The sequence below is a fragment of the Rhyacophila brunnea genome, unplaced genomic scaffold (assembly GCF_057557595.1).
Source record: "Rhyacophila brunnea isolate RB1 unplaced genomic scaffold, BYU_Rbru_1.0 scaffold_6, whole genome shotgun sequence".
Classification (NCBI taxonomy): domain Eukaryota; kingdom Metazoa; phylum Arthropoda; class Insecta; order Trichoptera; family Rhyacophilidae; genus Rhyacophila; species Rhyacophila brunnea.
Window position 1 is genome coordinate 40,457,149 of NW_028233276.1, and position 12,725 is coordinate 40,469,873.

Consider the following 12,725-nt stretch of genomic DNA (forward strand, 5'->3'; position numbering starts at 1 on the left):
AACATCGAAAATAACCACTTCATCTACCTGGAAAAACAAAGATTAGTATTTATAAAATTGTACGTGAGTAGTGATTGCGTATGAAAGCGAGTCGTAGATGATACTAACTGTGAAAGCAACTAAATTAGTCGACACCTTTGAAAGTAAATAGAAAGATTAGTAGAAAGACAGTAAGTGAGAGTAAGATGTACGAGTATTAAAGCATGTACCAACTGTCCACTTTTCTACTGAGAGTATAACGGTCAAGGTATTTCCAGAGACGGGGATACCAAAAATGGACTTTATTGGATATAGTCCAGAGATAGTGGAGAGTGACGAAAGAGTCCTTGTCAACGTCGGTAGCTAGAGAGGGGCCGCAGATGATTGTGTTGACTAAAGAAAATCAGTGGACGAGATCATGTCTCGAGTTGTAAGTACTCTAGTGACATCGGAAAAAATATATTATTATATGGACATTTCTGAGATTATTCCAAGTTCTTCTTCTTCTTCTTCCACGGCGCTACATCCCGGGGTGGGATTTGGCCTTCTCCACAACCGCTCTCTACTCACTCCGGTCTCTCGCCACACTTCTCTAGTTAACGGGTCTTCCTATATGAAGCAAGTCCTTCTACGGCGTCAGCCCATTTCCTTCTTGGACGGCCTCTGGGTCTCTTCCGTTGGGGTAGCCACTTCGTCATGATCCTTGGCGCTCAAACTTCAGGCATTCTCTACACATGTCCCGCCCATCGTAGTCTTTATTATTCCAAGTTATGTATATTAATTATAATTTTATTTATTGTTATTAAAATGCAATCAAATACAACTTCAATGATGCTATTTTATTATTTTGATTTAAAAATGTGGCACGATTTAAAAAAATAATTGAATACTGCTACAAAGAAAGAAAATAATATGTCATCACAAGGATATCGAGTAAGTAAATTTAATTGTTTTCTTGGTTTTAATTTCAAGGTTAATACAATTTATTATACCCCATGTAATGGTAGACGCTATTCATGAAAATGAGTACAAGGTCATACATTTTTTATAAAACCGATTCTAGCCGAAGTTTGAGGGTATTTGTGACAATAATTAATCAAAATCATTTTACTGATTGCCGTATCGAATTAAATACATGAAAAACATTTCGACAAATTTAAGGTCACGTGATACTTTAATGAAAACGTATTGTAACGCGATTTTTGCCGTAAATATTTTTCTACGCGTGAAAAATGTAAAATTACTCGAACAAAAATGTGAAATTTAACGCTATGTGAATTTAACAGGCGGAATCATTCAATTCATCAATCACTGGTTTTCATTTCATTTTTGACATTTTACATCGCACTCCCAACGACTTTCGTGAATATGTAAAACACAAAACATTAAATTGACTTGTGCTCATGAAATATTGGTAACAATGCCAACAATAGATGAGATTTTTTTTTTTATATTTCAATAAATGACTTTCTTTTATAACTGAATTATAAATTTATTTAGAAGTAAGCATCTATTATACCAATGTACCATGGTACGTTGTTATGTGCTCTCAATTCTTTTCTATGGTATGGAAGTATGGACGCTAAACCAAGAGATGTCACGGAGACTTGAAGCTTTAGAGATGTGGCTGTATAGACACATCCTCAAAATTCCTTGGACTGACCGGGTGACAAATGTTGAAGTTCTCAATCGAATGGGGAAGGACCAAGAAGTTCTACGTAGTATCAAAACCAGGAAACTACAGTACCTCGGCCACATTATGAGAGTACAAAAATACAGCATTCCCCAACTTGTTATTCAAGGAAAGATCAATGGTAAGCGTAGCAGAGGACGGCGCCGCATTTCGTGGCTTAAGAACCTCCGTGATTGGTACGAGTGCAGCTCCACTGAACTGTTCCGGGTAGCAGACGACAAAGATAAGATTGCCTCGATGGTGGCCGACCTCCGTTAGGGTATGGCACAATAAGAAGATCTATTATAGTTGATAGAAAAAAAATAAAAACTCTTTTTTATTTAAGTAGTAGTAGTTTTATTTAAGAGCATACATAAGTGAAACGGCAAATAATTTTCAACAGTAGGTGGAACGAAATTTCGCAGTCGTCGCCAATTGGAGACTGATAGTCGAGGTGTGAGCACGTCAATTCGTTTTGTGATGGCGTCAGAGGAATATATTCTTAAATCGTGTAAAGATGACTAAAAAACGTTCCGCATGTACTTGAAAAAAAAACATGTCAATGAATATACTATTATTCTTAGGAATATAATAATAAACATAACATTAAAAGGACGCATGTTGAATTTTTATGACAAATTATATTTCGTTCGGTTCGCGTCATTTGCACAATCCGCGCATTGCCTAGTCACGATCTTTTTAGACCATGCCTCATTTGAAGTCTAGCCTTAAGGTACATAGAATTTAAAATAACATCTGGCTTTTTAGTGGGGAACATTTTAATATTCTTTGCTAACTCAGACCGTGATACCAGAATAAAATGAAGATAGCAAAAATAATTTTCATTAATACTGCTATTTGATCACAAAGAAGACTACAGCAAATAAAAGAAGACTATATTTATTATTTAAGTAATACTATTTTAGTTTTCATAAAACTGTTTTAAATGTTAATATTACCAGTAGGCATATTCATGGCCCCTACAAGGGAGGGAGGGTTTACAGGGCTGTAGCCTAGGCTTGGGCTATGAGAGGGCGGCGTGGCGAATCAACCAAATAAGTGAGTTAAACACACATCATAAATTTGCTTTAATAGTAAAGAAAGTCGCCTTCAGGCGCTATTTACGTTAATATTTTAAAATGTATGATTGTGCGATGTAATTTTTAATTGTGTGTCGATACTCGTCAACTCCATAATTCAAGTGAATTTAGATATTAAAAAAATATACTAAATACCCTTAATTTTACCGTGAACAACTTGAAAAAGCTATGTTGAGCGTCACACTACCTTTAACCTAAGCGATAGGTAGAGACGCTCGCAAAAGATCTTAGTATGGTAACCCGCTTAATGGTGTGGGGGCCATGGGTATATTGATTTGAGTTACCCCATCTCCACCTGTCATATATATATGACCACTATCTATGGACCGCATTGTTTCACTACTATATTACTCTCATTGCGTCTCATGGCCTGTTATAATGTTAAAAAGAGAGAAAACCATATTATAATAGTTTTGATACAAATTAGTGCTGTTGATGTCAACAGATGTTTCAAGATATAAACCAATCTTTATAACGTAAACTAGATAATATTTGAACCCCAAAGGTGAAGTGTCGTTTCATAAAAATATGACCTTTTGAGTTTTTATGTACATTTATATTTTCTAGTTCTATCAAATGAGTTAATAAAAATCAATGAAATTCACGTTTGCTGTATGTACAATATTTGAATTAAAGAATGTAAAAAAAATGAGCGTGGTTATACCTGTCTGCGGTTTGTAATGATTTGGACGATATTTTATAGAAACTTTTGTACTAATTTGTGAAGATTTTGGTATAAATCAATGACCGGCTTGAACTCTTTCGAGCCCACCTGATAAATTTATTGTATTACCTGCAACAAAAAAATCATAGCTGATTGCTTCTGAGCATATCCTCTCACACAATGACGTGCACTCATAAAGCGGTGACAGTACGTACCTTGATTCTTAGCAGGACTGAGGATTAGGTACTCCAAATTTTATTCTTAATATACTTGTACGTACGTCTTAAATCTTGTGAATTATTCGTTGAATAAAAAAGTAACAAATCATAAATCCTAGTCTTCTTCTTCCACGGCGCTACATCCCGGGGTAGGATTTGGCCTCCTCCACAACCGCTCTCCACTTACTCCGGTTACCGGGTCTTTCTATATTAATATTATATAAAACATAAATCCTAGTAGAGTAAATGTATTATTCTAATCCCTTTTCTTTGTAATTACTTGGGTACACGACCTATGCCTATATCGGTTATTAATTTTTCTTTCTCTAAATATCAAATTATGCACATAATAATAATATTATTATGTAGAATCAATACAATATGTTAACTTTATGACCATATTATGTTCAATTTAAAACAAGTATATTGAAATGTTTCAATAAAATAGTAATAGTTTCCATATAATTTATCTCTAAGTTTGTAAATTATTTAAGATACCTACTTAAACTAGCAGAACTTGCAAGTGGCAGAAGCATGCATTAATCTCTCAGTCAGTTGACTTGTTCCTTTGGCGTACATACTGCACACAGCTTTAAATTTGATATACTCTATTTCACATAGGGATTTCAGTAGTAGTATAATAAATTACTTTAAAATAATTTAATTTATAATAATTTAATTTTAAATTAAATAAAAAATATGTAAATGATATAAATTCTAACAATTAGAAAAGGATTTTATAACTTTATTAATATACACAATACATGTATAAACGTGGATAAGAGAAGGAAATTCTTAGATAAAATTTAATTGTCTCTTTACCAGAGCTGTTAGAGCTCTATTTTTAAAGGTTTCGGTTCCAGTAAAAAAAACTCACTTGATGCTTGGATCCGTTAAATTAAGTGTCGGAACTCAGGATCTGGGGCTTGGGTCCAGTTAAAAAAAAGATTATATTACTAATTAGTATGTCCATTATTTCAATACCAAAGTCACCAATAGAAGCGCCTAGTTTCAAAAGCCCCTAAAACGGTTTTTGAAAATTTTTGAGTTAGATGGATATTTTTGTGACCTATATGATGGCCAAAGGTTGAACTTTAAAAACGCCAAAATTCGTCAATACGTATGATCAAAAATTAGGGTAAATTTCAAAACCCGCTAAAATGGTTGGGTATGCTTTTCAAATACCGCTTAAATGGAAAGCCAAAACACTCTTTAGAATGTAACGAATTAAATAATAAAAACATGATAATTTAATAGATATGATTTTTCTCACTTTTCTCAAAACTACTTAAAATCGTTTTTCTTATTTTTCTAAGAACTACCTAAAATCGTTTTAGGGGCTTTTGAAACTAGGCGCTTCAAAAGGTTATCGATATATTATTATATGTATATAGAAAAATATGTTATACTTTTAAGATAATAAATACAAGACACAATCTTATAGAATCACATCTAATAAAAAAGCCTTTGTATTTACATATTATTAGAGTTTTATACTACTACTAAATATAATAATAATATTATATGTAGATGGCGGCGCTTTTTAGTGGACTGTAATTTGGGATGATTGTGGATGTGGATGCTGGGGGAGGGCGGTTTAAACGGGAGTCGATCCAGACAATAACCTTGATGGTGTTTGGCTGTCTGGCTGTAGCAGGCCCCAGGTTCATGCAACTCACGTTCTACTAGTAGGTGGATGGTTCTGAGTATCTTTATACTTAGTACACTTATGAATATAAATGATGAGATGCAACGTTTGCTCAAACCATATCAGATTTACCGCTTCAAAGGTCGTACAGATGTGTTATGTATGAGACACTAAACTTTATGCCAGTAACACTTGTAATGTACTGAGTTTGTAAGTAGATTTGAATTATTAAATTATTGTTTGGACAACGGTCACGTTATAGCTAGTTTACACGGTCGTGGTCTACGAATAACTGCTTTTGTATCAATCATGGACAACTGATGACTCGTACCTAAATAGTTAAGCGCCTGGATGACAACAATAAATGAGGATAGTATATATGAGATGCTTGTGCGGGTTTAAGTTTTTGGTTTGAGATCATAATCGGCCCAACCATTAGGTATTTAGTACTACAATGTGATATAGTACTCTGTTAAAAAAGGTTATACGCAAAAGATATTTTATTTCTCAACAAACTATAGCATCGTATAATAATTGCGATTATACAGTATCAATTTTTCATTTTACATTTTAAAAATAATACAACTCTCGGAATAGTAACATTTTTAAAGCGTTTTGGTTACGAGACAGTGTTCTCGTGATTCATACATAGTAAAGAGTTTCGATTTCGATTTCGGCTTTAGTTAGAAGTTTACAGGGTTTCCGGGTTCGATTACGGTTGAATTTCCAGCCCTGCACTCCACCCACAAAACTGACGAGGCGCCAGTGGCTAGGATCCCGTCACGCCGTAAGTTGGTGAATTCAACTCGGTGTTCTTTGCAATATGCATGACCGCTGAGGCGCGTCAGTGGAGACTTAAATGCTCGCGTCGCGGGATAAACTGCTCGAGACTTTGAAAGACGACTAATCCCGCAGGAGACGAGCGGAGTCAGCTGTTTTTAACAGCCATTGGGTCTGTTATATTAAGGCTTAGAAGAGATTGGCAGTTAGAATACTGAGATCAACTTTGCCAATTGCTTATAAGTAATCGCTTTAAATTTATTACTTAAATGATTTTAAACTAACGGAACAATTATAAATGTTATGTAAATTATGTATAAATACATCTATACTAATAACAAAAACTAGGTGTCTATAATTATTGAATATTGTCATTTGACTATTTTCATAATACATAAAAAAATAAGATGATATAATTTTGTTCATCTGTTTGTTTCATTATAAATAAAAAAAACCATTTGACTTTATTATTTGTTCGAATTTAATATAGTTTTATTTCGATAGCTCAATCAGTTTAGAAGTTAAAATAAATATAATAATAATAATAATAGATAAACATAATCCCGAAACTTTTGGGATTGATTTTTTTATCAATTTTTATGGAAAATAAAATAAAAACGAAAATATAACGGAAAAAATACTTTTAATAACAAATAACTACATTAGAAATAAACTGAGTTTGAATGAAGTTTGATTTATACCCATGTGTAAGTTGCCGATTCATTTTATTTTTTCACATAAATTAATAAAAATGAGAAAGATTGGAAAAAACAATGCTTCGCACTATTAGCAAAGTAATTCCACCATGATCTCATACGTTTTACGGCAGTTTCATATTTGGCTGACTAATTAGATTTATGAAACGGAAAGGCCATGAGTACACCATGATTTGCTTTACTATTTTAAATCTCGCTAACCCATTCATTAAGTCTTTACTATCAGAAACAGCAACCTCAGATTAAATTCACATTATTATTTATATTACAATATAATTAAAGTACTATTATTTACTCCATTAAACATTTTTCCAACTTAACTCCATTAATGTTTATTTTTGACGATTTTAACAATGTTATTTGTAAATACTAAAATTTTATATTATTAACAATGGAAAAAATTCCAATTCCGGGATTGTCAAATTGTAATCCCGAAATCCCGGGATCAGAATTTTGGCGTTGTACGTTGTACGTTATCCTCAATCATAAAAATGTAAATAATAAATTATAAGAACTAGAATTTATTAGCGATTGCTTAATTGACGTTGGATTTGACAGGCGTCCTGATTGACATCTGAATTATTTATGCCATATGAAAGAACTTGGTTGAATAGATTTTCCAATTATTTTGAACGACTTAATAAGCCACCAAAGATTGATAAAAGTGATTTATTACCAACACAGTATTATGTGGAAAACTAGATTCTTTATATTCCTTGATTATATAAATAACATTTCTATAGCATTCATTAGTAGTTGATTAAGATATTAATATAACGATATACTTACATATTATTATTATGTATTTTAGAAGTTTGTCTTATGATGACATAAAAAAAAAAAATTAAATGCGAAATTCAATTAAGTAAGTTAAAAATATAAATTTACCCAACTACCTACTATAAAATCTGAAAGTTGTCAGATAATAATTTCATAATAACCAAATCAAAACCAAACATGCTATTTAATTTTATGATCTTAAATCAGGCGTATTGAACTATACTTACAACATTTTAAACTTATCAGAAACTTCTTAAAAAGCAAACATTTTTGAAATCTGCATCTTTTTCCGAGTAATATGTTTTCCAATTGATGCAAATTCACGTGCTGTATCAAATAAATCAATGTTTTTTCTGTTTTTTCTGAGACGTTTCAAATTATGTATTTTTAGTCAAGAATACTACATTATTAAGCTTTGTAACGTTAAATACGAATAGATAGTTCAATGTATTGAAGGAGTTGATTACAGATTTTCAGTCAATAATTTTCATATAACGATATATATCAATACGGGAGTATTATTTCTTTTTTTTCGACCATGCCCGATCCTGATAGGCTCATATGGGCCTCCACAGAGTGGAGGTTTGTATTGACAGATTTTGTTTTTTTTTACGAGAAATGGATGTCAGCCACTTGCTCAACCTATTAGGTTCATACCCTGACACACAAATTGAAAAACAATATGTGTACTTGCCAGACCCAGGATTCGAACCTGGGACCCTTGGCTTTATAGTCCAACGCTAAAGCCGCGCGGCCACCGTGGGTGTTTGGCCGTGATCGTCTAGTGGTTAGGACCCCACGTTGTGCATTATTTCTAACCATTACACGTTATGATATATTATCAATGAAGTTTGCATCTCTATTTTTTTCATATGTGGAGTATTTATGGAAGATTGTAGGTTACATTTAAAAAAATACAGGTAATGGTTGTTAGTTAAGAAAATGCAATTTTGCCAGATATGGGATCAAACCTACACGTCGTACGGTTTCATAAACGGGCGCCGTATCAACTACTATATCCCATAACTTCAAACAAATTTGACAGTTGGCTGACTTTCTTTACAAAAAATAATATTAAGATGATTCCGCGCTTTAACATTTATCATCCAAATATGATTAAAATAAATAAATATGTACATACAAGTCAAACTTTCAAGCCATTCAACATCTGGTGCCACATTGTATATACAGCGGAACTACAGGATGCTGGCATGGTCACGGTATCTATACACAAGAAACCTTGCGAGTGACAGAGATTTTTGAAAGCACTGCATGGTATTCATAATATGCTACTCGTAAGCTTGTGTACCTAATATAAAAATCTGAAGAAACACATTTAAACCAACTTATACCTATCTAAAACATAATTTTGAAAAAATAATCTTAAAAAAAGTTCAACCGAATATGACTTAAACTCACGTCTTTCACTTTCCGGGAGAGTGCTTTCACCTTTATGCTCTCGATTATTTCTAATAACTACGTTTTAACCGAAGTACTTAAAATGTCACTGATCAGGAGTCAATCTGCTTTTTGATCAATTAAGATTAGGTTCATAACTAAATTAATCATAACAGACGTCTGGTGCTAGTCAAATTTTATTATTGACTTCTTGTATTCATGACCTTTCCTTACTCATATTATATTTAGTGTTGAATGTGTAATAATATTATCATATATTGTAAATAATATTATAACTATTTAAAAGGTCGTTGCCATTGTATTGAAAAATTAAGTAATGTCACAAGCCTAGATAGGTTATATTCCCCTGTCTTATATCAGATATATACCATTCTTTTTCATATTATATTTGATAGTTTTCCACGGATGATTGATTGCAAGTATATCTCCCATCGTCAAAAATAAGCTCCATTTGATTAAATACGAAATCATAATAGGTTATTTTATAATAAACTAAAATTCCATTTATAACGACAGTAAAAACGTAACTGAGAACTGGGGGATGGTCGTTATTTTGACATTATTCAGACAATTCACCACTGGAACTGAAAGCGTTCGGTCCTTGTTTTAATGCTACCATAAAAGAACCAATATATTTTCGTCGCAAAGATACGAATTCTCTTTCTTTTTAATGAACAGAGATGTCTCTTTTTATCATTTCCCGGTTTATAAATTTAGTGCAATTTTATAATCGGCCATTTAAAAAAAATAGGCGATTGTGAATAAGTACAATCGTATTGTTAGTTCATAATAAATTATATTTGGTACTCACTTATTTTATAACAATAAAATAACATATTGGACATAATATTCAAATTATACGTCATAATATATGTATATAATGACCTATAATATTTTACGTTACTTACAAAATTTATATAACGTTTAATATTAGTGTAAAAGAACTGAAAAAAGTATTAGTTTGACCAAAAGGGATTTTTGTTACCTTAGATAGTATATTTGTTATTTGCATACTTATAACAGATTAATAAATAGAATTCCGATAGGCTATATCCCAAAACACTAAATTTTGACGCAGGGTTTTTGAATGTGTGAGTATCCTACGAAAATGAACCACGCATTATAGACATGCAATAGTGTTTGTTGCAACCTTCAATACACCAATATAAACCGACAGCAGTTGTCAGTATTCGACGTATGAAGTATTCTTGATACGTGGTTAAGTGTATTCCGTATTCTTCCACACTCGAGATCAGTTGCCTGCTTCTCCACACCCATTAGTTATTTCAGTTGCCATTATTTTTGAGTTCCCTGGTTATTTGACTATTAATTACTTTCAATTATTTGCAAAAAAAAATCTGCAGAATGTAATCCAAATAACTTATTTAAAAAAAAAACTAATCGCTTTAATTTATTTAGGGTATTCTTTTAGGAAAAAAATATTGTAGTTGACTAAATGTGTACATAGTCTCTCAAGAGAATCGAAAAATGAAAGCTATTGATTATGAAACAGCTATTTCACCGAATCATTTTAATATTCGGGAAGATTAATTAATTATATTGGTATTTTATTTATGCAGATACGAGTATCTATGTATTTTAATAAATCATTAGTGGGACTTAGTTAATTATTATACGTTTAAAATAAAAGGCATAATATAATATAAGTATGTGTGGTAAGGTATATAGAAAGCACCCATCACATTTTATTTAATTCGGTCGCTTTTTATTTATATCCCAATTGTTTTAATTAAAATCGGATTTATTTATTTAAAAAAATTACTTCTCTATTTTATTATTTTTGCTACATACTATCGTCAACCAAAATTTGCGGAATAATCGGCATTAATTTGATAAATGAAAATGTTCATACAAATTAGATGAGATGAAAGCATTGAACTGGAACAGTGTGCGATATTCCCAGCATTGGGGAATAAGGCAAGCACAAGTTTGCGTTACCTTACATGTTCTATCTCAAACTCTTGCGCCTCCAGACCTGCAACGCATAAATCGCCTTGAGGAAAAATGAGGGCTGGCCACGGTGACGGAACGCTTGAAGCTGTGCCACAAAAATGGGGATTTACAGTTATTAATAGGAATAAATAAGGAAATAAATTTCTCAGATCCAATAAATTTTAATGACGGGGTTTTGCCATATAATATATTTGTTTTAGCCTTATCTGCCCTGTCTTCAATCTCATACTATGTTATAAATTACTATTTAATTGTCAATTTTATTGTCTTTGTTTTCCCAAAAAAATATCTTCTAGATAAACTTTTCTCCAAGGCAATTAAATCAAATTGGTTTTAGCTAATGCACATTAAAGTACATACAGAATGAATAGTAAATATAAAAAATATATATGGGTAAGTATATTTTATATTTTCAGTTGGACTTAGATGTATTTGATTTTTTTTTCAAAGTTTAAGCTTGATAAAATGGCATTGTGAAAAATGCTTCAGGGTTTTTTTTTCTTTCTAGAGAGAGTTTTTTTCTAAATTACGAAACGGTGAATATTTTATAAATTGGTTTTGACGTTTGCCGCCCCAAAGTGAATTCCCTTTTGCAGTCGTTAGTGATGGCAGAGTTAGTTTTAAATGCAATTTCCCGCTTTTTCTTAACCCTTTTAGACACTTAGAGGCATACAGGAATGTGCACAATTTTTAACTAAAAATATTTAATATTAAAGAATACATATTAATAATAGTTTATATAAATCATTATCATGCCAATGATGAACCAAATATAAAAAACTTCCATATTTCATTTGTTTCAGCAAATTATACTACAAGATTTTTCCTTTGAGATGATAATAAAATTATATGTTTTATGTTAGTCTAAGTTTCTTTCACTATCATAATAATTTTTTTTTTCCTCAACTTATTCCGCTTTTGTGGTCTTGCGAGGTAATAATCTACATTGACCAATTTTAGAAAATCCTGTTGGTGGACGTACTGGAAATTTGTCAGTTTTTGCGGTCTTTTATACACCAGCACACGTTTGATACTACCTTTTATCAGAAATTCTAATTATGTAAAATGTATAGCAATAATATTATGTGTCTATAAAATTTGACATTTGGGAATAATTAGTATACCATACCTAACATAATTTTATCAGCTAAACTTTTTAATACCAACTAACCAGTGGCGAAGGGTGGAGGTAGGCTGTTGAGATCCGATAACTTTATCAGTCATGCGTATTTGTTTTCATTGAAATAATACTACAATTTACATATTATGGTGTTGGTTAGTTTTTAAAATTCAATTAATCCGTGAAAAAACCAAGCCATAATGATAATAGTAAAAAAGTCGTCGTCTGTTTATAAAATATCTAAAATTACGTATTTTCATGAATTAAAAAAAAATAACCAACATGATAATGGCCTCTGCAACGAGCCCGAAACATCGAGGAAAGAAGGAAGAAGGACACACGGTGGAAACCCAAAAATCTATTAAGATAAAAAACAACCGTGAAAGCCTCAAACATTATATGTGTACCATGGATTTTTTATCTAATAAAAACCAATAAGTATGCATGAAAAAGTGTGCACAATTTTGTCGTATCAAAATATACCAAAACTATTATGGTTTGGTTAGGCAGGGCTTAGTTTAATAAAAACAACTACGTATGACTAACAAAGTTTAATGTGTATTATGCATGTTGGATCTTAACCGCCTACCTCCACCCTTCACCACTGCAACTTACAATAATTGTTTATGAAATCACTTACATTAAGAAAGTATTA